This window comes from Eleutherodactylus coqui, unplaced genomic scaffold (assembly GCF_035609145.1).
Source record: "Eleutherodactylus coqui strain aEleCoq1 unplaced genomic scaffold, aEleCoq1.hap1 HAP1_SCAFFOLD_74, whole genome shotgun sequence".
NCBI lineage: Eukaryota > Metazoa > Chordata > Amphibia > Anura > Eleutherodactylidae > Eleutherodactylus > Eleutherodactylus coqui.
This window is the reverse complement of record NW_027101757.1, coordinates 15,001-40,000: the sequence shown is the minus strand read 5'-3', so window position 1 is coordinate 40,000 and position 25,000 is coordinate 15,001.

Sequence of the window (25,000 nt, the reverse complement as noted above, 5' to 3'; positions counted from 1 at the left end):
CGGGGGCTCTGCTCGGCCCGGAGAGTTGGGTGCGGGGCGCCGTCGCCTCGCTGGAACCAGGGGCGTTGTGACGTTCGCGCGCGCCTAGCCGCCGCCAGGACAGGCCGGAAAGGTTGAGCTGCATACGGATCTAAGCCGTTGCCCAAACTAACTCTGGCTCGTGTGACCGACACAGCCGCGCACGCGCTTTCCTACGACACTCAACCGCCTGGCTCCCCTCGGCCTGGGAGGCACTCTCGGGGCGGGGGGCACCGCAGCCCCCCGAGGTGGCTTCGTACACCTCTTGAACGTTGGGGCCCGGCCGCTCGGAGAGCGGGGTCTACCCGGGCAGACAGCCTGTCGGCCCCGCGGCCTGGACAGGCGGAGCGGGGACTCTTGCGCTCGGGGGCTCTGCTCGGCCCAGAGAGCGGGGTGCGGGGCGCCGTCGCCTCGCTGGAACCAGGGGCGTCGTGACGTTCGCGCGCGCCTAGCCGCCGCCAGAACAGGCCGGAAAGGTTGAGCTGCATACGGATCTAAGCCGTTGCCCAAGCTAACTCTGGCCCGTGTGACCGACACAGCCGCGCACGCGCTTTCCTACGACACTCGACCGCCTGGCTCCCCTCGGCCTGGGAGGCACTCTCGGGGCGGGGGGCACCGCAGCCCCCCCAAAGGTGGCTTCGTACACCTCTTGAACGTTGGGGCCCGGCCGCTCGGAGAGCGGGGTCTACCCGGGCAGACAGCCTGTCGGCCCCGCGGCCTGGACAGGCGGAGTGGGGACAAGCCAAGGCTACCGGCGGGCCTCGGACGGCCAGGGGTGGAAGGGCTCCACCTCAAGGTGGCTTCGTACACCTCTTGAACGTTGGGGCCCGGCCGCTCGGAGAGCGGGGTCTACCCGGGCAGACAGCCTGCTGGCCCCGCGGCCTGGACAGGCGGAGCGGGGAACCTTGCGCTCGGGGGCTCTGCTCGGCCCAGAGAGTGGGGTGCGGGGCGCCGTCGCCTCGCTGGAACCAGGGGCGTCGTGCCATTCGCGCGCGCGCGCCTAGCCGCCGCCAGAACAGGCCGGAAAGGATGAGCTTCATACGGATCTAAGCCGTTGCCCAAACTACCTCTGGCCCCTGTGACCGACACAGCCGTGGCACGCGCTTTCCTACGACACTCGACCGCCGGGCTCCCTCGGCCTGGGAGGCACTCTCAGGGCGGGGGGCACCGCAGCCCCCCCCAAGGTGGCTTCGTACACCTCTTGAACGTGGCGCCCGGCCGCTCGGAGAGCGGGGTCTACCCGGGCGGACAGCCTGTTGGCCCCGCGGCCTGGACAGGCGGAGTGGGGACAAGCCAAGGCTACCGGCGGGCGGGATCGACCGGGTAGCCGCCGTGGGGAACACAACTTGGACGCCTCGCGCCGTCGCGGACCACCGTCCTCCGTCTCTCTCCCTCTCTCGGAAGGGAGGCCGCCCGAGGCGCACGGGCCTCGGACGGCCGGGGGTGGAAGGGCTCCACCCCGAGGTGGCTTCGTACACCTCTTGAACGTGGCCGCCCGGCCGCTCGGTGAGAGCGGGGTCTACCCGGGCAGACAGCCCGTCGGCCCCGTGGCCTGGACAGGCGGAGCGGGGGCAAGCCAAGGCTACCGGCGGGCGGGATCGACCGGGCAGCCGCCGTGGGGAACACAACACGGACGCCTCGCGCCGTCGCGGACCACCGTCCTCCGTCTCTCTCTCCCTCTCTCGGAAGGGAGGCCGCCCGAGACGCACGGGCCTCGGACGGCCGGGGGTGGAAGGGATCCACCCCCCGCGGGAAGGGGACGCGCGCCGGCGCCCGGACGCGGGAGCGTTGACCCGGGGGTCTTTACTCCGCCGAGGGGTAGCCCGGAGAAGGAGCGAGACCGGCCGGCGGGGGTGGAACACCCCCTCATGCCTCGCTCCTTCTGGGGATAAAGCGCGTCGTCCGCGGGCCGCCGTCCCCTATCCCCGCCGCCCTGGACCGCCCCCGCCTCGGCCGGAGCCCGAGGGGACAGGCGGGGGGTCCTTCGCTTTCGGGAAAACCGTCACCAAACGTGGGGCCCGTGCCCCGCTCTCGGCCGCCCTGAGGCGGGAGAGCTCGGATCGATCTCTCTCGGCGTCGGCCCCACCGACGCCGACGCACGACGCCCGGGAAAGGGCTGCACCCCCTGCGCCACGCTTCTCCCCCGGAGCACTCCCCCCGCAGGGGGCTCCGCGGGGTGTCCCGACACGCAGAGCCGCTCGCCTTCTTCCGCTGGGGACGGAAGGGACGCCCCCGCGCGTCCCTTCCCCATCCTCGAGAGACGTACGCGCCGAGGGTGAACCCGCTCGCCGGGGCGCCGGGGAGCAGGGCCCTTGTGGTCCTTCCCCGGACATGGGCGCGGCGAGGGTCCCCCGCCCGCGACGGCTCTCCCGTTGACCCACTCTCTCGCCTTGGGTGGTGTGATGGAGGCGGCTGCCTACGCCTCGGCCCGGCATCTCGGAGGGGGGTCGCCAGGGCAGCCAGCCAGCCAGCCTGTTGGCCCCGCGGCCTGCACAGGCGGAGTGGGGACACTTGCGCTCTATGACTCTGCTCCCAGGGAGGTGGCAGAGGGGCGGCCGCGGTGCTTTGACTTTGAGCGGTCCCCACTCCAGCACTCTGAGAAATAGTCACTTTGTCAAAGACCGCACACCGCTCGTTCCCTTATATGCAAAAAAGGTGTTCGTCCTGACGTTTTGCGAGCCCTTATTTTACCGTCGTCGGCGCTATCAGGGGAAACAGGCCCGCTCCTTCCGCCTTCATGGAACCGTAGCTCGGCCCCGAGGGCCCAGGATTACCCTCATACCGGTTCTCACGACATGCGTCGACACTCGGCTCAGCCCCGGCAGCCGCAGCTCCCGCCGGCCCGGCCAGCCGGGTCCGCACCCCTGGCCGGCGCCTGGAGCGTCTGGACTTTGTCGTTTTCTCTCCAAGACTCGTCTCTGCCAACTGCCGTGGACTTCGGCGGGGGCTGCCGCGGGCTGTGCCCGGCCTCTTGGGGGTCCCGCCTGCCCGCGCAGGCAGCTAGGACAGGGTTATCAGCGCTCTCAGGGGGGCCTCCGCAGACCCCCCACAGGTGGCTTCGTACACCTCTTGAACGTGGCGCCCGGCCGCTCGGAGAGCGGGGTCTTCCCAGGCAAGCCGCCTGTGGGCCCCGCGGCCTGGACAGGCGGAGCGGAGACAAGCCCAGGCTACCGGCAGGATCGACCGGCTGGCAGTCGTGGCGGAACAACGGGGACGCCTCGCGCCGCCGCGGGCCACCGTCCTCCGTCTCTCTCCCACTCTCGGAGGCAGGCCGCCCGAGGCCAACGGGCCTCGGACGGCGTGGGGTGGAAGGGCTCCACCCCAGGGGAAGAAAACACGCCCGCGCGCGTTTGCACAGTCTGCCCCGGCCCGGCATCTCGGAGGGGGGTCGCCCGGGCAGCCAGCCAGCCTGTTGGCCCCGCGGCCTGCACAGGCGGAGTGGGGACCCTCGCGCTCGATGACTCTGCTCCCAGGGAGGTGGCAGAGGGGCGGCCGCGGTGCTTTGACTTTGAGCGGTCCCCACTCCGCACATTGAGAAATAGTCACTTTGTCAAAGACCGCACACCGCTCGTTCCCTTATATGCAAAAAAGGTGTTCGTCCTGACGTTTTGCGAGGCCTTATTTTACCGCCGTCGGCGCTATCAGGGGAAGCGGGCCCGCTCCTTCCGCCTTCCTGGAACCGTGCCTCGGCCCCGAGGGCCCAGGATTACCCTCATACCGGTTCTCACGACATGCATCGACACTCGGCTCAGCCCCGGCAGCCGCAGCTCCCGCCGGCCCGACCAGCCGGGTCCGTCCCCCTGGCCGGCGCCCGGAGCGTTTGGACTTTGTCGTTTTTTCATCCAACACTCTCCTCTGGCAAATGCCATGGACTTCAGCGGGGGCTGCCGCGGGCTGTTCCCCGCCTCCTGGGTGTCCTGCCCTGCAACACCGGAGGCACAGGCACACTGCTGCCAACAGCCCGCTCTCCATCACCCCCCAGCCCCTTCTGCATACATCTGCCGGGGGTGCTTTTTTGCCTCCCCCCATTTTGGCCTATGGGGAAAAGCCAGGGGGAAAACGTCCAGAGTCAGGCCGACCTCCTGGAACTCCAGCTCGGCCTGGAGCCACCGGTTTGTCCCCTTCCCGGTTCTCACGACATGCATCAACACTCGGCTCAGCCCCGGCAGCCGCAGCACCCGCCGGCCCGGCCAGCCGGGTCCACCCCCCCCTGGCCGGCACGCCTGGAGCGTCTGGACTTTGTCGTTTTTCCTCCAAGACTCGCCTCTGGCAAATGCCATGGACTTCAGCGGGGGCTGCCGCGGGCTGTTCCCCGCCTCCTGGGTGTCCTGCCCTGCAACACCGGAGGCTCAGGCAGGGTCTTGAGCTACTGCTGGTAGGTGCACCTCGGGGGCCCTCCCCAGCCGCCCCGGGCCACCCCTGCAGCCAGCACACTGCTGCCAACAGCCCGCTCCCCATCACCAGCCAGCCCCTTCTGCATACATCTGGCGGGGGTGCTTTTTTGACTTCCCCCATTTTGGCCTATGGGGAAAAGCCAGGGGGAAAACCTCCAGAGCCAGGCCGACCTCCTGGAACTCTAGCCCGGCCTGGAGCTACTGGTTTGTCCCCTTCCCGGTTCTCAGGACATGCATCGCCACTCGGCTCAGCCCCAGCCGCCGCAGCTCCCGCCGGCCCGGCCAGCCGGGTCCGTCCCCCTGGCCGGCGCCTGGAGGCGTTTGGACTTTGTCATTTTTTCTCAAAGACCCATCTCTGCCAACTGCCGTGGGCTTCAGCAGTGGCTGCCGCGGGCTGTGCACGGCCTCCTGGTGGGGTCCCGCCTGCCCTCGCAGGCAGCTAGGACAGGGTTCTCAGCAGGGGCTTGGATGCGCTCTCAGGGCGGCCTCCGCAGCCCCCCAAGGTGGCTTCGTACACCTCTCGAACGTGGCGCCCGGCCGCTCGGAGAGCGGGGTCTGCCCGGGCAGCCAGCCAGCCTGTTGGCCCCGCGGCCTGCACAGGCGGAGTGGGGACCCTCGCGCTCGATGACTCTGCTCCCAGGGAGGTGGCAGAGGGGCGGCCGCGGTGCTTTGACTTTGAGCGGTCCCCACTCCTCAGCACATTGAGAAATTGTCACTTTGTCAAGGACCGCACACCGCTCGTTCCCTTATATGCAAAAAAGGTGTTCGTCCTGACGTTTTGCGAGGCCTTATTTTACCGCCGTCGGCGCTATCAGGGGAAGCGGGCCCGCTCCTTCCGCCTTCCTGGAACCGTGCCTCGGCCCCGAGGGCCCAGGATTACCCTCATACCGGTTCTCACGACATGCATCGATACTCGGCTCAGCCCCGGCAGCCGCAGCTCCCGCCGGCCCGGCCAGCCGGGTACGCCCCCCTGGCCGGCACGCCTGGAGCGTTTGGACTTTGTCATTTTTCTCAAAGACTCATCTCTGCCAACTGCCGTGGGATTCAGCAGGGGCTGCCACGGCTGTTCCCCGCCTCCTGGGTTTCCTGCCCTGCAACACCGGAGGGTCAGGGGGGGGGGGGGTCTTGAGCAACTACTGGTAGGTGCAGCACCTCGGGGGCCCTCTGCAGCCAGCACACGGCTGCCAACAGCCCGCTCCCCATCACCCGCCAGCCCCTCTGCATACATCTGCCGGGGGTGCTTTTTTGACTTCCCCCATGTTGGCCTATGGGGAAAAGCCAGGGGGAAAACCTCCAGAGTCAGGCCGACCTCCTGGAACCCTAGCCCGGCCTGGAGCTACTGGTTTGCCCCCTTCCCGGTTCTCAGGACATGCCTTGACACTCGGCTCTTCCCCAGCCGCCGCAGCTCCCCTCGGCCCGGCCAGCCGGGTCCGCCCCCCTGACCGGCGCCTGGAGCGTTTGGACTTTGTCGTTTTTTTTCTCCAAGACTCATCTCTGCCAACTGCCAAGGACTTCAGCAGGGGCTGCCACCTGCTGTTCCCCGCCAATGGGTGTCCTGCCCTGCAACACCGGAGGCTCAGGCAGGGTCTTGAGCAACTGCTGGTAGGTGCTCTCAGGGGGCCCCTCCACACCCCCAGGCCCACCTCCAGGGCCTCCCTCCCGGCCCCTGGAGCAGCCAGCACCCCATCACCGTCAGCACTCTCTCCCCGTTGGGACTTTGAAACTTTTCTGACCGTGCAAGCTTCGTCAAACGGCAAGGGGGCAACCGGCGTTCTGTGCCCGGCCTCCTGGGGTCCTGCCCGGGCACATCGGAGGCTCAGCCTGGGTTTTCAGCCACCACGGGCAGGTGCACTCAGGGGGCCCTCCGCAGCCGCCCATGCACACCTCTGCAGCCAGCACACTGCTGCCAACAGACCGCTCCCCATCACCAGCCAGCCCCTCTGCATACATCTGCTGGGGGTGCTTTTTTGACTTCCCCCATTTTGGCCAATGGGAAAATGCCAGGGGGAAAACCTCCAGAGTCAGGCCGACCTCCTGGAACTGCCGCCCGGCCAGGAGCCTCCGGTTTGTCCCCTTCCCGGTTCTCAGGACATGCATCGCCACTCGGCTCAGCCCCAGCCGCCGCAGCTCCCGCCGGCCCGGCCAGCCGGGTCCGTCCCCCTGGCCGGCGCCTGGAGGCGTTTGGACTTTGTCATTTTTTTTCAAAGACTCATCTCTGCCAACTGCCCTGGGCTTCAGCAGTGGCTGCCGCGGGCTGTGCACGGCCTCCTGGTGGGGTCCCGCCTGCCCGCGCAGGCATCTAGGACAGGGTTCTCAGCAAGGGCTTGGAGGCGCTCTCAGGGGGGCCTCCGCAGGCCCCCAAGGTGGCTTCGCACACCTCTCGAACGTGGCGCCCGGCCGCTCGGAGAGCGGGGTCTCCCCGGGCAGCCAGCCAGCCTGTCGGCCCCGCGGCCTGGACAGGCGGAGTGGGGACACTCGCGCTCGACGACTCTGCTCCCGGGGAGGTGGCAGAGGGGCGGCCGCGGAGCTTTGACTTTGAGCGGTCCCCACTCCAGCACTCTGAGAAATAGTCACTTTGTCAAAGACGGCACACCGCTCGTTCCCTTATATGCAAAAAAGGTGTTCGTCCTGACGTTTTGCGAGGCCTTAATTTACCGCCGTCGGCGCTATCAGGGGAAACGGGCCCGCTCCTTCCGCCCTCCTGGAACCGTGCCTCGGCCCGGAGCGACCAGGATTACCCTCATACCGGTTCTCACGACATACATCGACACTCGGCTCAGCCCCGGCAGCCGCAGCTCCCACCGGCCCAGCCAGCCGGGTCCGCCACCCTGGCCGGCACGCCTGGAGCGTTTGGACTTTGTCATTTTCATGACTTGTCTCCTCAAACTTTGCTCGACCGCAAGGGGGGCTGCCGCAGTCCGTGCCCAGCCTCCAGGGGTTGCCCCCGGCCCCTGGAGCTGCCAGCACCCCCTCGCCGTCAACGCTCTCTCCCCGTTGGGACTTTGAAACTTTTCTGACCGCGCAAGCTTCGTCAAACGGCAAGGGGGGCAGCCGGCGTTCTGTGCCCGGCCTCCTGGGGTCCTGCCGGGGCACATCGGAGGCTCAGCCAGGGTGCTGAGCCACCACTGGCAGGTGCACTCAGGGGGCCCTCCGCAGACGCCCATGCACACCTCTGCAGCCAGCACACTGCTGCCAACAGCCCGCTCCCCATCACCAGCCAGCCCCTCTGCATACTATATCTGGCGGGGGTGCTTTTTTGACTTCCCCCCTTTTGGCCTATGGGAAAATGCTAAGGGGAAAACCTCCACAGTCAGGCCGACCTCCTGGAACTCCAACCCGGCCTGGAGCCACCGGTTTGTCCCCTTCCCGGTTCTCAGGACCTGCATTGACACTCGGATCTTCCCCGGCAGCCGCAGCCCCCGCCAGCCAGGCCAGCCGTGTCCGCCCCCCTGGCCGGCACGCCTGGAGCGTTTGGACTTTGTCATTTTCATGACTTGTCTCCTCAAACTTTGTTCAACTGCAAGGGGGGCTGCCCCGGCTGTTCCCCGCCTCCTGGGTGTCCTTCCCTGCAACACCGGAGGCTCAGGCAGGGTCTTGACCCACGACTGTTGGGTGCTCATAGGGGGCCCCTCCACACCCCCAGGCCCACCTCCAGGGGCTCCCCCCGGCCCCTGGAGCGGCCAGCGCCCCCTCGCCGTCAACACTCTCTCCCCGTTGGGACTTTGAAACTTTTTCCGACCGTGCAAGCTTCGTCAAACGGCAAAGGGGGCAAGCGGCGGTCTGTGCCCGGCCTCCTGGGGTCCTGCCCGGGCACATCGGAGGCTCAGCCTGGGTCTTGAGCCACCACTGGTAGGTGCACTCAGGGGGCCCTCCGCAGCCACCCAGGCCCATCCCTGCAGCCAGCACACTGCTGCCAACAGCCCGCTCCCCATCACCCGCCAGCCCCTCTGCATACATCTGCCGGGGGTGCTTTTTTGACTTCCCCCGTTTTGGCCTATGGGGAAAAGCCAGGGGGAAAACCTCCAGAGTCAGGCCGACCTCCTGGAACTCGAGCTCGGCCTGGAGCCACCGGTTCGTCCCCTTCCCGGTTCTCAGGACATGCATCGACACTCGGCTCAGCCCCGGCAGCCGCAGTCCCCGCCAGGCGGCCAGCCAGGTCCGCCCCCCTGGCCGGCGCCTGGAGCGTTCGGACTTTGTCATTTTCATGACTTGTCTCCTCAAACATTGTCCGACTGCAAGGGGGGCGGCCGCGGTCCATGCCCAGCCTCCAGGGGTTCCCCCCGGCCCCTGGAGCAGCCAGCACCCCCTCGCCGTCAACCCTCTCTCCCCGTTGGGACTTTGAAACTTTTTCCGACCGTGCAAGCTTCGTCAAACGGCAAAGGGGGCAAGCGGCGGTCTGTGCCCGGCCTCCTGGGGTCCTGCCCGGGGACATCGGAGGCTCAGCCAGGGTGTTGAGCCACTACTGGTAGGTGCACTCAGGGGGCCCTCCGCAGCCGCCCCGGGCCACCCCTGCAGCCAGCACACACCGCTGCCAACAGCCCGCTCTCCGTCACCAGCCAGCCCCGTCCGCGCACATCTGCCGGGGGTGCTTTTTTTGAGACACACTGTCACTTTGTCAAAGACCGCACACCGCTCGTTCCCTTATACCCCGACAAGGTGTTCGTGCTGACGTTTTGCGAGGCCTTATTTTACCGCCGTCGGCGCTATCAGGGGAAACAGGCCCGCTCCTTCCGCCTTCGTGGAACCGGGGCTCGGCCCGGAGCGACCAGGATTACCCTCATACCGGTTCTCACGACATGCATTGACACTCGGCTCAGCCCCGGCAGCCGCAGCTCCCGCCGGCCCAGCCAGCCGGGTCCGCCGCCCTGGCCGGCACGCCTGGAGCGTTTGGACTTTGTCGTTTTTTCTCCAAGACTCATCTCTGCCAACGACTATAGCATGGGCTGCCACCTGCTGTTCCCCGCCAATGGGTGTCCTGACCTGCAACACCGGAGGCTCAGGCGGGGTCTTGAGCAACGGCTGATAGGTGCACTCAGGGGGCCCTCTGCAGCCGCCCAGGGCCACCCCTGCAGCCACCACACAGCTGCCAACAGCCCGCTCTCCGTCACCCCCCAGCCCCTCTGCATACATCTGCTGGGGGTGCTTTTTTGACTTCCCCCATTTTGGCCAATGGGAAAATGCCAGGGGGAAAGCCTCCAGAGTCATGCCGACCTCGTGGAACTCCAACCCGGCCTGGAGCTACTGGTTTGTCCCCTTCCCGGTTCTCAGGACCTGCATCGACACTCGGCTCAGCCCCGGCAGCCGCAGCCCCCGCCAGCCAGGCCAGCCGTGTCCGCCCCCCTGGCCGGCGCCTGGAGCGTTTGGACTTTGTCATTTTTTCCCCCAAGACTCGCCTCTGCCAACTGCCAAGGACTTCAGCAGGGGCTGCCACGGCTGTTCCCCGCCTCCTGGGGTTCATGCTCGGGCACACCGGAGGCTCAGGCAGGGTCTTGAGCAACTACTGCTGGGTGCTCTCAGGGGGCCCCTCCACACCCCCAGGCCGACCTCCAGGGGCTGCCCCCGGCCCCTGGAGCAGCCAGCACCCCCTCGCCGTCAACACTCTCTCCCCGTTGGGACTTTGAAACTTTTCTGACCGTGCAAGCTTCATTGGACGGCAAGGGGGTGACCTGCGGGCTCTACCCGGCCTCCTGGGGTCCTGCCCGGGGACATCGGAGGCTCAGCCTGGGTCTTGAGCTACTGCTGGTAGGTGCACTCAGGGGGCCCTCTTCAGCCGCCCAGGGCCACCCCTGCAGCCACCAGACAGCTGCCAACAGCCCGCTCTCTGTCACCCCCCAGCCCCTCTGCATACATCTGGCGGGGGTGCTTTTTTGACTTCCCCCCTTTTGGCCTATGGGGAAAAGCCAGGGGGAAAACGTCCAGAGTCAGGCCGACCTCCTGGAACTCCAGCTCGGCCTGGAGCCACCGGTTTGTCCCCTTCCCGGTTCTCACGACATGCATCGACACTCGGCTCAGCCCCGGCAGCCGCAGCACCCGCCGGCCCGGCCAGCCGGATCCACCCCCCCCTGGCCGGCACGCCTGGAGCGTCTGGACTTTGTCGTTTTTCCTCCAAGACTCGCCTCTGGCAAATGCCATGGACTTCAGCGGGGGCTGCCGCGGGCTGTTCCCCGCCTCCTGGGTGTCCTGCCCTGCAACACCGGAGGCTCAGGCAGGGTCTTGAGCTACTGCTGGTAGGTGCACCTCGGGGGCCCTCCCCAGCCGCCCCGGGCCACCCCTGCAGCCAGCACACTGCTGCCAACAGCCCGCTCCCCATCACCAGCCAGCCCCTTCTGCATACATCTGGCGGGGGTGCTTTTTTGACTTCCCCCATTTTGGCCTATGGGGAAAAGCCAGGGGGAAAACCTCCAGAGCCAGGCCGACCTCCTGGAACTCTAGCCCGGCCTGGAGCTACTGGTTTGTCCCCTTCCCGGTTCTCAGGACATGCATCGCCACTCGGCTCAGCCCCAGCCGCCGCAGCTCCCGCCGGCCCGGCCAGCCGGGTCCGTCCCCCTGGCCGGCGCCTGGAGGCGTTTGGACTTTGTCATTTTTTCTCAAAGACCCATCTCTGCCAACTGCCGTGGGCTTCAGCAGTGGCTGCCGCGGGCTGTGCACGGCCTCCTGGTGGGGTCCCGCCTGCCCTCGCAGGCAGCTAGGACAGGGTTCTCAGCAGGGGCTTGGATGCGCTCTCAGGGCGGCCTCCGCAGCCCCCCAAGGTGGCTTCGTACACCTCTCGAACGTGGCGCCCGGCCGCTCGGAGAGCGGGGTCTGCCCGGGCAGCCAGCCAGCCTGTTGGCCCCGCGGCCTGCACAGGCGGAGTGGGGACCCTCGCGCTCGATGACTCTGCTCCCAGGGAGGTGGCAGAGGGGCGGCCGCGGTGCTTTGACTTTGAGCGGTCCCCACTCCTCAGCACATTGAGAAATTGTCACTTTGTCAAGGACCGCACACCGCTCGTTCCCTTATATGCAAAAAAGGTGTTCGTCCTGACGTTTTGCGAGGCCTTATTTTACCGCCGTCGGCGCTATCAGGGGAAGCGGGCCCGCTCCTTCCGCCTTCCTGGAACCGTGCCTCGGCCCCGAGGGCCCAGGATTACCCTCATACCGGTTCTCACGACATGCATCGATACTCGGCTCAGCCCCGGCAGCCGCAGCTCCCGCCGGCCCGGCCAGCCGGGTACGCCCCCCTGGCCGGCACGCCTGGAGCGTTTGGACTTTGTCATTTTTCTCAAAGACTCATCTCTGCCAACTGCCGTGGGATTCAGCAGGGGCTGCCACGGCTGTTCCCCGCCTCCTGGGTTTCCTGCCCTGCAACACCGGAGGGTCAGGGGGGGGGGGGGTCTTGAGCAACTACTGGTAGGTGCAGCACCTCGGGGGCCCTCTGCAGCCAGCACACGGCTGCCAACAGCCCGCTCCCCATCACCCGCCAGCCCCTCTGCATACATCTGCCGGGGGTGCTTTTTTGACTTCCCCCGTTTTGGCCTATGGGGAAAAGCCAGGGGGAAAACCTCCAGAGTCAGGCCGACCTCCTGGAACTCGAGCTCGGCCTGGAGCCACCGGTTCGTCCCCTTCCCGGTTCTCAGGACATGCATCGACACTCGGCTCAGCCCCGGCAGCCGCAGTCCCCGCCAGGCGGCCAGCCAGGTCCGCCCCCCTGGCCGGCGCCTGGAGCGTTCGGACTTTGTCATTTTCATGACTTGTCTCCTCAAACATTGTCCGACTGCAAGGGGGGCGGCCGCGGTCCATGCCCAGCCTCCAGGGGTTCCCCCCGGCCCCTGGAGCAGCCAGCACCCCCTCGCCGTCAACCCTCTCTCCCCGTTGGGACTTTGAAACTTTTTCCGACCGTGCAAGCTTCGTCAAACGGCAAAGGGGGCAAGCGGCGGTCTGTGCCCGGCCTCCTGGGGTCCTGCCCGGGGACATCGGAGGCTCAGCCAGGGTGTTGAGCCACTACTGGTAGGTGCACTCAGGGGGCCCTCCGCAGCCGCCCCGGGCCACCCCTGCAGCCAGCACACACCGCTGCCAACAGCCCGCTCTCCGTCACCAGCCAGCCCCGTCCGCGCACATCTGCCGGGGGTGCTTTTTTTGAGACACACTGTCACTTTGTCAAAGACCGCACACCGCTCGTTCCCTTATACCCCGACAAGGTGTTCGTGCTGACGTTTTGCGAGGCCTTATTTTACCGCCGTCGGCGCTATCAGGGGAAACAGGCCCGCTCCTTCCGCCTTCGTGGAACCGGGGCTCGGCCCGGAGCGACCAGGATTACCCTCATACCGGTTCTCACGACATGCATTGACACTCGGCTCAGCCCCGGCAGCCGCAGCTCCCGCCGGCCCAGCCAGCCGGGTCCGCCGCCCTGGCCGGCACGCCTGGAGCGTTTGGACTTTGTCGTTTTTTCTCCAAGACTCATCTCTGCCAACGACTATAGCATGGGCTGCCACCTGCTGTTCCCCGCCAATGGGTGTCCTGACCTGCAACACCGGAGGCTCAGGCGGGGTCTTGAGCAACGGCTGATAGGTGCACTCAGGGGGCCCTCTGCAGCCGCCCAGGGCCACCCCTGCAGCCACCACACAGCTGCCAACAGCCCGCTCCCCGTCACCCCCCAGCCCCTCTGCATACATCTGCTGGGGGTGCTTTTTTGACTTCCCCCATTTTGGCCAATGGGAAAATGCCAGGGGGAAAGCCTCCAGAGTCATGCCGACCTCGTGGAACTCCAACCCGGCCTGGAGCTACTGGTTTGTCCCCTTCCCGGTTCTCAGGACCTGCATCGACACTCGGCTCAGCCCCGGCAGCCGCAGCCCCCGCCAGCCAGGCCAGCCGTGTCCGCCCCCCTGGCCGGCGCCTGGAGCGTTTGGACTTTGTCATTTTTTCCCCCAAGACTCGCCTCTGCCAACTGCCAAGGACTTCAGCAGGGGCTGCCACGGCTGTTCCCCGCCTCCTGGGGTTCATGCTCGGGCACACCGGAGGCTCAGGCAGGGTCTTGAGCAACTACTGCTGGGTGCTCTCAGGGGGCCCCTCCACACCCCCAGGCCGACCTCCAGGGGCTGCCCCCGGCCCCTGGAGCAGCCAGCACCCCCTCGCCGTCAACACTCTCTCCCCGTTGGGACTTTGAAACTTTTCTGACCGTGCAAGCTTCATTGGACGGCAAGGGGGTGACCTGCGGGCTCTACCCGGCCTCCTGGGGTCCTGCCCGGGGACATCGGAGGCTCAGCCTGGGTCTTGAGCTACTGCTGGTAGGTGCACTCAGGGGGCCCTCTTCAGCCGCCCAGGGCCACCCCTGCAGCCACCAGACAGCTGCCAACAGCCCGCTCTCTGTCACCCCCCAGCCCCTCTGCATACATCTGGCGGGGGTGCTTTTTTGACTTCCCCCCTTTTGGCCTATGGGGAAAAGCCAGGGGGAAAACGTCCAGAGTCAGGCCGACCTCCTGGAACTCCAGCTCGGCCTGGAGCCACCGGTTTGTCCCCTTCCCGGTTCTCACGACATGCATCGACACTCGGCTCAGCCCCGGCAGCCGCAGCACCCGCCGGCCCGGCCAGCCGGGTCCACCCCCCCCTGGCCGGCACGCCTGGAGCGTCTGGACTTTGTCGTTTTTCCTCCAAGACTCGCCTCTGGCAAATGCCATGGACTTCAGCGGGGGCTGCCGCGGGCTGTTCCCCGCCTCCTGGGTGTCCTGCCCTGCAACACCGGAGGCTCAGGCAGGGTCTTGAGCTACTGCTGGTAGGTGCACCTCGGGGGCCCTCCCCAGCCGCCCCGGGCCACCCCTGCAGCCAGCACACTGCTGCCAACAGCCCGCTCCCCATCACCAGCCAGCCCCTTCTGCATACATCTGGCGGGGGTGCTTTTTTGACTTCCCCCATTTTGGCCTATGGGGAAAAGCCAGGGGGAAAACCTCCAGAGCCAGGCCGACCTCCTGGAACTCTAGCCCGGCCTGGAGCTACTGGTTTGTCCCCTTCCCGGTTCTCAGGACATGCATCGCCACTCGGCTCAGCCCCAGCCGCCGCAGCTCCCGCCGGCCCGGCCAGCCGGGTCCGTCCCCCTGGCCGGCGCCTGGAGGCGTTTGGACTTTGTCATTTTTTCTCAAAGACCCATCTCTGCCAACTGCCGTGGGCTTCAGCAGTGGCTGCCGCGGGCTGTGCACGGCCTCCTGGTGGGGTCCCGCCTGCCCTCGCAGGCAGCTAGGACAGGGTTCTCAGCAGGGGCTTGGATGCGCTCTCAGGGCGGCCTCCGCAGCCCCCCAAGGTGGCTTCGTACACCTCTCGAACGTGGCGCCCGGCCGCTCGGAGAGCGGGGTCTGCCCGGGCAGCCAGCCAGCCTGTTGGCCCCGCGGCCTGCACAGGCGGAGTGGGGACCCTCGCGCTCGATGACTCTGCTCCCAGGGAGGTGGCAGAGGGGCGGCCGCGGTGCTTTGACTTTGAGCGGTCCCCACTCCTCAGCACATTGAGAAATTGTCACTTTGTCAAGGACCGCACACCGCTCGTTCCCTTATATGCAAAAAAGGTGTTCGTCCTGACGTTTTGCGAGGCCTTATTTTACCGCCGTCGGCGCTATCAGGGGAAGCGGGCCCGCTCCTTCCGCCTTCCTGGAACCGTGCCTCGGCCCCGAGGGCCCAGGATTACCCTCATACCGGTTCTCACGACATGCATCGATACTCGGCTCAGCCCCGGCAGCCGCAGCTCCCGCCGGCCCGGCCAGCCGGGTACGCCCCCCTGGCCGGCACGCCTGGAGCGTTTGGACTTTGTCATTTTTCTCAAAGACTCATCTCTGCCAACTGCCGTGGGATTCAGCAGGGGCTGCCACGGCTGTTCCCCGCCTCCTGGGTTTCCTGCCCTGCAACACCGGAGGGTCAGGGGGGGGGGGGGTCTTGAGCAACTACTGGTAGGTGCAGCACCTCGGGGGCCCTCTGCAGCCAGCACACGGCTGCCAACAGCCCGCTCCCCATCACCCGCCAGCCCCTCTGCATACATCTGCCGGGGGTGCTTTTTTGACTTCCCCCATGTTGGCCTATGGGGAAAAGCCAGGGGGAAAACCTCCAGAGTCAGGCCGACCTCCTGGAACCCTAGCCCGGCCTGGAGCTACTGGTTTGCCCCCTTCCCGGTTCTCAGGACATGCCTTGACACTCGGCTCTTCCCCAGCCGCCGCAGCTCCCCTCGGCCCGGCCAGCCGGGTCCGCCCCCCTGACCGGCGCCTGGAGCGTTTGGACTTTGTCGTTTTTTTTCTCCAAGACTCATCTCTGCCAACTGCCAAGGACTTCAGCAGGGGCTGCCACCTGCTGTTCCCCGCCAATGGGTGTCCTGCCCTGCAACACCGGAGGCTCAGGCAGGGTCTTGAGCAACTGCTGGTAGGTGCTCTCAGGGGGCCCCTCCACACCCCCAGGCCCACCTCCAGGGCCTCCCTCCCGGCCCCTGGAGCAGCCAGCACCCCATCACCGTCAGCACTCTCTCCCCGTTGGGACTTTGAAACTTTTCTGACCGTGCAAGCTTCGTCAAACGGCAAGGGGGCAACCGGCGTTCTGTGCCCGGCCTCCTGGGGTCCTGCCCGGGCACATCGGAGGCTCAGCCTGGGTTTTCAGCCACCACGGGCAGGTGCACTCAGGGGGCCCTCCGCAGCCGCCCATGCACACCTCTGCAGCCAGCACACTGCTGCCAACAGACCGCTCCCCATCACCAGCCAGCCCCTCTGCATACATCTGCTGGGGGTGCTTTTTTGACTTCCCCCATTTTGGCCAATGGGAAAATGCCAGGGGGAAAACCTCCAGAGTCAGGCCGACCTCCTGGAACTGCCGCCCGGCCAGGAGCCTCCGGTTTGTCCCCTTCCCGGTTCTCAGGACATGCATCGCCACTCGGCTCAGCCCCAGCCGCCGCAGCTCCCGCCGGCCCGGCCAGCCGGGTCCGTCCCCCTGGCCGGCGCCTGGAGGCGTTTGGACTTTGTCATTTTTTTTCAAAGACTCATCTCTGCCAACTGCCCTGGGCTTCAGCAGTGGTTGCCGCGGGCTGTGCACGGCCTCCTGGTGGGGTCCCGCCTGCCCGCGCAGGCATCTAGGACAGGGTTCTCAGCAAGGGCTTGGAGGCGCTCTCAGGGGGGCCTCCGCAGGCCCCCAAGGTGGCTTCGCACACCTCTCGAACGTGGCGCCCGGCCGCTCGGAGAGCGGGGTCTCCCCGGGCAGCCAGCCAGCCTGTCGGCCCCGCGGCCTGGACAGGCGGAGTGGGGACACTCGCGCTCGACGACTCTGCTCCCGGGGAGGTGGCAGAGGGGCGGCCGCGGAGCTTTGACTTTGAGCGGTCCCCACTCCAGCACTCTGAGAAATAGTCACTTTGTCAAAGACGGCACACCGCTCGTTCCCTTATATGCAAAAAAGGTGTTCGTCCTGACGTTTTGCGAGGCCTTAATTTACCGCCGTCGGCGCTATCAGGGGAAACGGGCCCGCTCCTTCCGCCCTCCTGGAACCGTGCCTCGGCCCGGAGCGACCAGGATTACCCTCATACCGGTTCTCACGACATACATCGACACTCGGCTCAGCCCCGGCAGCCGCAGCTCCCACCGGCCCAGCCAGCCGGGTCCGCCACCCTGGCCGGCACGCCTGGAGCGTTTGGACTTTGTCATTTTCATGACTTGTCTCCTCAAACTTTGCTCGACCGCAAGGGGGGCTGCCGCAGTCCGTGCCCAGCCTCCAGGGGTTGCCCCCGGCCCCTGGAGCTGCCAGCACCCCCTCGCCGTCAACGCTCTCTCCCCGTTGGGACTTTGAAACTTTTCTGACCGCGCAAGCTTCGTCAAACGGCAAGGGGGGCAGCCGGCGTTCTGTGCCCGGCCTCCTGGGGTCCTGCCGGGGCACATCGGAGGCTCAGCCAGGGTGCTGAGCCACCACTGGCAGGTGCACTCAGGGGGCCCTCCGCAGACGCCCATGCACACCTCTGCAGCCAGCACACTGCTGCCAACAGCCCGCTCCCCATCACCAGCCAGCCCCTCTGCATACTATATCTGGCGGGGGTGCTTTTTTGACTTCCCCCCTTTTGGCCTATGGGAAAATGCTAAGGGGAAAACCTCCACAGTCAGGCCGACCTCCTGGAACTCCAACCCGGCCTGGAGCCACCGGTTTGTCCCCTTCCCGGTTCTCAGGACCTGCATTGACACTCGGATCTTCCCCGGCAGCCGCAGCCCCCGCCAGCCCGGCCAGCCGTGTCCGCCCCCCTGGCCGGCACGCCTGGAGCGTTTGGACTTTGTCATTTTCATGACTTGTCTCCTCGAACTTTGTTCAACTGCAAGGGGGGCTGCCCCGGCTGTTCCCCGCCTCCTGGGTGTCCTTCCCTGCAACACCGGAGGCTCAGGCAGGGTCTTGACCCACGACTGTTGGGTGCTCCTAGGGGGCCCCTCCACACCCCCAGGCCCACCTCCAGGGGCTCCCCCCGGCCCCCGGAGCAGCCGGCGCCCCCATCGCCGTCAACACTCTCTCCCCGTTGGGACTTTGAAACTTTTTCTGACCGTGCAAGCTTCATTGGACGGCAAGGGGGCAAGCTGCGGTCTGTGCCCGGCCTCCTGGGGTCCTGCCCGGGGACATCGGAGGCTCAGCCAGGGTGTTGAGCAACTACTGGTAGGTGCACTCAGGGGGCCCTCCGCAGCCGCCCCGGGCCACCCCTGCAGCCGGCACACCGCTGCCAACAGCCCGCTCTCCGTCACCAGCCAGCCCCGTCCGCGCACATCTGCCGGGGGTGCTTTTTTTGAGACACACTGTCACTTTGTCAAAGACCGCACACCGCTCGTTCCCTTATACCCCGACAAGGTGTTCGTGCTGACGTTTTGCGAGGCCTTATTTTACCGCCGTCGGCGCTATCAGGGGAAACAGGCCCGCTCCTTCCGCCCTCCTGGAACCGTGCCTCGGCCCGGAGCGGCCAGGTTTACCCTCATGCCGGTTCTCACCACCTGCATCGACACGCGGCTCTGCCCCGGCCGCCGCAGCTCCCGCCGGCCCGGCCAGCCGGGTCCGCCCCCCCTGGCCGGCGCCTGGAGCAGTTTGGACTTTGTCATTTTCATGACTTGTCTCCTCAAACTTTGTTCGACTGCAAGGGGGGCTGCCGCAGTCTGTGCCCAGCCTCCAGGGGTTGCCCCCGGAGCAGCCAGCACCCCCTCGGCGTCAACACTCTCTCCCCGTTGGGACTTTGAAACTTTTCTGACCGTGCAAGCTTCATCAAACGGCAAGGGGGGCAGGCTGCGGTCTGTGCCCGGCCTGCTGGGGCCCTGCCCGGGGACATCGGAGGCTCAGCCAGGGTTTTGAGCCACCGCTGGCAGGTGCACTCAGGGGGCCCTCCGCAGCCGCCCAGGCACACCTCTTCAGCCAGCACACTGCTGCCAAACACCCGCTCCCCATCACCCCCCAGCCCCTCTGCATACATCTGCCGGGGGTGCTTTTTTGACTTCCCCCCCTTTTGGCCTATGGGGAAATGCCAAGGGGAAAACCTCCAGAGTCAGGCCGACCTCCTGGAACTCCAACCCGGCCTGGAGCCACCGGTCTGTCCCCTTCCCGGTTCTCAGGACCTGCATTGACCCTCGGCTCAGCCCCGGCAGCCGCAGCTCCCGCCGGCCTGGCCAGCCCGGTCCGCACCCCTGGCCGGCGCCTGGAGCGTTTGGACTTTGTCATTTTTTCTCCAAGACTCGCCTCTGGCACATGCCATGGACTTCAGCGGGGGCTGCTCCCCGCCTCCTGGGTGTCCTGCCCGGGGAACTTCGGAGGCTCAGCCTGGGTCTTGGGCCCCTACTTGTAGGTGCACTTTGGGGGCCCTCCGCAGCCGCCCAGGCCCACCCCTGCAGCCGCCACACAGCTGCCAACAGCCCGCTCTCCATCACCCCCCAGCCCATTGCACACATCTGCCGGGGGTGCTTTTTTGACTTCCCCCATTTTGGCCTAAGGGGAAAGGCCGGGGGGAAAACCTCCAGAGTCAGGCCGACCTCCTGGAACTCCAACCCGGCCTGGAGCCACCGGTTTGTCCCCTTCCCGGTTCTCAGGACCTGCATTGACACTCGGCTCAGCCCCGGCCGCCGCAGCTCCCGCCAGCCCGGCCAGCCGGGTCCGCCCCCTGGCCGGCGCCTGGAGCGTTTGGACTTTGTCATTTTCATGACTTGTCTCCTCAAACTTTGCTCGACCGCAAGGGGGGCTGCCGCAGTCCGTGCCCAGCCTCCAGGGGTTGCCCCCGGCCCCTGGAGCAGCCAGTACCCCCTCGCCGTCAACGCTCTCTCCCCGTTGGGACTTTGAAACTTTTCTGACCGTGCAAGCTCCGTCAAACGGCAAGGGGGCAAGCGGCGGGCTCTGCCCGGCCTCCTGGGGTCCTGCCCGGGGACATCGGAGGCTCAGCCAGGGTGTTGAGCCACCGCTGGCAGGTGCACTCAGGGGGCCCTCCGCAGCCGCCCATGCCCACCCCTGCAGCCAGCACACGGCTGCCAACAGCCCGCTCTCCATCACCCCCCAGCCCCTCTGCATACATCTGCTGGGGGTGCTTTTTTGACTTCCCCCATTGTGGCCAATGGGACAATGCCAAGGGGAAAACCTCCAGAGTCCTGCCGACCTCCTGGAACTCCAACCCGGCCTGGAGCCACCGGTTTGTCCCCTTCCCGGTTCTCAGGACCTGCATTGACACTCGGCTCAACCCTGGCAGCCGCAGCTCCCGCCAGCCCGGCCAGCCGGGTCCGCCCCCCTGGCCGGCACGCCTGGAGCGTTTGGACTTTGTCATTTTCATGACTTGTCTCCTCAAACTTTGTTCAACTGCAAGGGGGGCTGCCACGGCTGTTCCCCGCCCCCTGGGTGTCCTTCCCTGCAACACCGGAGGCTCAGGCAGGGTCTTGAGCAACTTCTGTTGGGTGCTCTCAGGGGGCCCCTCCACAACCCCAGGCCGACCTCCAGGGGCTCCAGCCCGGCCCCAGGGGCAGCCAGCACCCCTTCGCCGTCAACACTCTCCCCCCGTTGGGACTTTGAAACTTTTCTGACCGTGCGAGCGTCATCGGACGGCAAGGGGGCGACCTGCGGGCTCTGCCCGGCCTCCCCGGGGCCCTGCCCGGCCCCGTGCGTGGGACAGGCAGGGTTTCTCGCCTACTACCCGTAGGCACTCTCAGGGGGCCCTCCGCGCCCTCAGGCCGCCCTCCCCGGGCTTCCCCCGGGTCCGCGGAGCAGCCCGCCACCCCTCGCCGCACTGTCTCTCGCCCCCGTCGGGACTTTGAAACTTTTCCCCCCGTGCAAACCTCACCGGGGGGCAGAGGGAGAGACCCGCGGGCCGTGCCCGGCCTCCCGGGACTCCCTCCGGGCAGCGCGGGCGGCTCGGACGGGGTTTTCAGCGAGTGCTGGGGGGGGTGTCTTCGGGGGCCCCCCGCGGGCCCCCCGGGGCACCTGCGCGGGGTGGCCCCTGCTGCCAGGCACCCACTCCCCATCGACCATCCAGCCCCCCTACATACATCTGGCGGGGGTGCTTTTTTGAGTTCCCCCATTTTGGCAACTTGGCACATCCTATGGGGAAACCGGCAAAATCATGCCGACCTCCTGGAACTCCGGCTCGGCCTGGAGCCGCCGGTTTGTCCCCTTCCCGGTTCTCAGGCATTTTCGGACTTTGTCATTTTTTCAGCACTCTGTCAATGCGGACAGCGGGAGCTGCCGCGGTCTGTGCCCAGGCACCAGGCACTAAAAACGGACACCGTCGGAGGGTCAGGGGGTGTCTCGGCCAGATACTGAAAAACACTCAGGGGGTGCCCAGGCACCAGGCACTCCAAACGGACACCGCCGGAGGGTCAGAGGGTGTCTCAGCCAGATACTGAAAAACACTCAGGGGCGCACGGGGGCTGCACAGGGCCACCCCAGGCGGCTCCCCCGGGCACCCGGGCGGGCACATTAGCGGCTGAGACCCCCTCTCGAGCAGAGACCGGGGGGCGCTCGGGGACACACGGGGGCTGCTCCACTCGCCCCAGGCCGGACTCCCTGAGGCGGGCACATTAGCGGCTGAGACCCCCTCTCCACCAGAGACCGGGGGGCGCTCGGGGACACACGGGGGCTGCTCCACTCGCCCCAGGCCGGACTCCCTGAGGCGGGCACATTAGCGGCTGAGACCCCCTCTCCACCAGAGACCGGGGGGCGCTCGGGGACACACGGGGGCTGCTCCACTCGCCCCAGGCCGGCCTCCCTGGGTACCCAGGCGGGCACATTAGCGGCTGAGACCCCCTCTCCACCAAAGACCGGGGGACGCTCAGGGACACACGGGGGCTGCTCCACTCGCCCCAGGCCGGCCTCCCTGGGTACCCAGGCGGGCACATTAGCGGCTGAGACCCCCTCTCCACCAAAGACCGGGGGACGCTCAGGGACACACGGGGGCTGCTCCACTCGCCCCAGGCCGGCCTCCCTGGGTACCCAGGCGGGCACATTAGCGGCTGAGACCCCCTCTCCACCAAAGACCGGGGGACGCTCAGGGACACACGGGGGCTGCTCCACTCGCCCCAGGCCGGCCTCCCTGAGGCGGGCACATTAGCGGCTGAGACCCCCTCTCCACCAAAGACCGGGGGACGCTCAGGGACACACGGGGGCTGCTCCACTCGCCCCAGGCCGGCCTCCCTGGGTACCCAGGCGGGCACATTAGCGGCTGAGACCCCCTCTCCACCAAAGACCGGGGGACGCTCAGGGACACACGGGGGCTGCTCCACTCGCCCCAGGCCGGCCTCCCTAGGTACCCGGGCGGGCACATTAGCGGCTGAGACCCCCTCTTCAGCAAACGCCAGGGGACGCTCAGGGACACACGGGGGCTGCTCCACTCGCCCCAGGCCGGCCTCCCTAGGTACCCGGGCGGGCACATTAGCGGCTGAGACCCCCTCTCGACCAAAGACCGGGGGACACTCAGGGACACACGGGGGCCGCTCCACTCACCCCCAGGCCGACCTCCAGGGCCTCCCTCCCGGCCCCTGGAGCAGCCAGCGCCCCCCTCGCCGTCAACACTCTCTCCCCCGTTGGGACTTTGAAACTTTTTCTGACCGTGCAAGCTTCATCGGACGGCAAAGGGGGCAAGCTGCGGTCCGTGCCCGGCCTGCTGGGGTCCTGCCCGGGGACATCGGAGGCTCAGCCAGGGTCTTGAGCTACTGCTGGTAGGTGCGCTTTGGGGGCCCTCCGCAGCCGCCCCGGGCCACCCCTGCAGCCAGCACACTGCTGCCAACAGCCCGCCGCTCTCCCACACCAGCCAGCCCCGTCTGCACACATCTGCCGGGGGTGCTTTTTTGAGAAACACTGTCACTTTGTCAAAGACCGCACACCGCTCGTTCCCTTATACCCCGACAAGGTGTTCGTGCTGACGTTTTGCGAGGCCTTATTTTACCGTCGTCGGCGCTATCAGGGGGAACGGGCCCGCTCCTTCCGCCCTCCTGGAACCCTGGCTCGGCCCGGAGCGACCAGGATTACCCTCATACCGGTTCTCACCACCTGCATCGACACGCGGCTCTGCCCCGGCCGCCGCAGCTCTCGCCGGCCCGGCCGGGTCCGCACCCCTGGCCGGCACGCCTGGAGCGTTTGGACTTTGTCGTTTTTTTTCTCCAAGACTCGCCTCTGGCACATGCCATGGACTTCAGCGGGGGCTGCTCCCCGCCCCCTGGGTGTCCTGCCCGGGCACATCGGAGGCTCAGCCTGGGTCTTCAGCCCCTACTGGTAGGTGCGCTTTGGGGGCCCTCCGCAGCCGCCCGGGGCCCACCCCTGCAGCCAGCACACGGCTGCCAGCAGCCACCACACAGCTGCCAACAGCCACCACACAGCTGCCAACAGCCCGCTCTCCGTCACCCCCCAGCCCCTCCTGCATACATCTGCTGGGGGTGCTTTTTTGCCTCCCCCCGTTTTGGCCTATGGGGAAATGCTAAGGGGAAAGCCTCCAGAGTCAGGCCGACCTCATGGAACTCCAACCCGGCCTGGAGCCACCGGTTTGTCCCCTTCCCGGTTCTCAGGACATGCACTGACACTCGGCTCAGCCCCGGCCGCCGCAGCTCCCGCCGGCCCGGCCAGCCCGCTCCGCACCCCTGGCCAGCGCCTGGAGCGTTTGGACTTTGTCATTTTTTCTCAAAGACCCGTCTCTGCCAACTGCCGTGGGCTTCAGCGGGGGCTGCTCCCCGCCTCCTGGGTGTCTTGCCTGGGCACATCGGAGGCTCAGGCAATGTCTTGAGCCACCGCTGGTAGGTGCGCTTTGGGGGCCCTCGGCAGCCGCCCAGGCCCACCCCTGCAGCCAGCACACGGCTGCCAGCAGCCACCACACAGCTGCCAACAGCCCGCTCTCCGTCACCCCCCAGCCCCTCCTGCATACATCTGCTGGGGGTGCTTTTTTGACTTCCCCCCTTTTGGCCTATGGGGAAAAGCTAAGGGGAAAACCTCCAGAGTCAGGCCGACCTACTGGAACTCCCACCCGGCCTGGAGCCACAGGTTTGTCCCCTTCCCGGTTCTCACGACATGCATCAACACTCGGCTCAGCCCCGGCAGCCGCAGCTCCCGCCGGCCCGGCCAGCCCGGTCCGCACCCCTGGCCTGCACGCCTGGAGCGTTTGGACTTTGTCGTTTTTTCTCCAAGACTCGCCTCTGGCACATGCCATGGACTTCAGCGGGGGCTGCTCCCCGCCTCCTGGGTGTCCTGCCCGGGCACATCGGAGGCTCAGCCTGGGTCTTGAGCTACTGCTGGTAGGTGCGCTTCGGGGGCCCTCGGCAGCCGCCCAGGCCCACCCCTGCAGCCAGCACACGGCTGCCAGCAGCCACCACACAGCTGCCAACAGCCCGCTCTCCGTCACCCCCCAGCCCCTCCTGCATACATCTGCTGGGGGTGCTTTTTTGACTTCCCCCCTTTTGGCCTATGGGGAAATGCTAAGGGGAAAACCTCCAGAGTCAGGCCGACCTCCTGGAACTCCAACCCGGCCTGGAGCCACCGGTTTGTCCCCTTCCCGGTTCTCACGACATGCATCAACACTCGGCTCAGCCCCGGCAGCCGCAGCCCCCGCCGGCCCGGCCAGCCCGGTCCGCATCCCTGGCCAGCGCCTGGAGCGTTTGGACTTTGTCATTTTTTCTCAAAGACCCGTCTCTGCCAACTGACGTGGGCTTCAGCGGGGGCTGCTCCCCGCCTCCTGGGTGTCCTGCCCGGGCACATCGGAGGGTCAGCCTGGGTCTTGAGCTACTGCTGGTAGGTGCACTACGGGGGCCCTCGGCAGCCGCCCAGGCCCACCCCTGCAGCCAGCACACGGCTGCCAGCAGCCACCACACAGCTGCCAACAGCCCGCTCTCCGTCACCCCCCAGCCCCTTCTGCATACATCTGCCGGGGGTGCTTTTTTGACTTCCCCCCTTTTGGCCTATGGGGAAATGCTAAGGGGAAAACCTCCAGAGTCAGGCCGACCTCCTGGAACTCCAACCCGGCCTGGAGCCACCGGTTTGTCCCCTTCCCGGTTCTCACGACATGCATCGACACTCGGCTCAGCCCCGGCAGCCGCAGCTCCCGCCGGCCCCGGCCAGCCGGGTCAGCCCCTTTCCACCACACACCGGGCTCCGCACTTAGCCAAACCTCCAACATCCCTACGCGAGGCGACCTCTG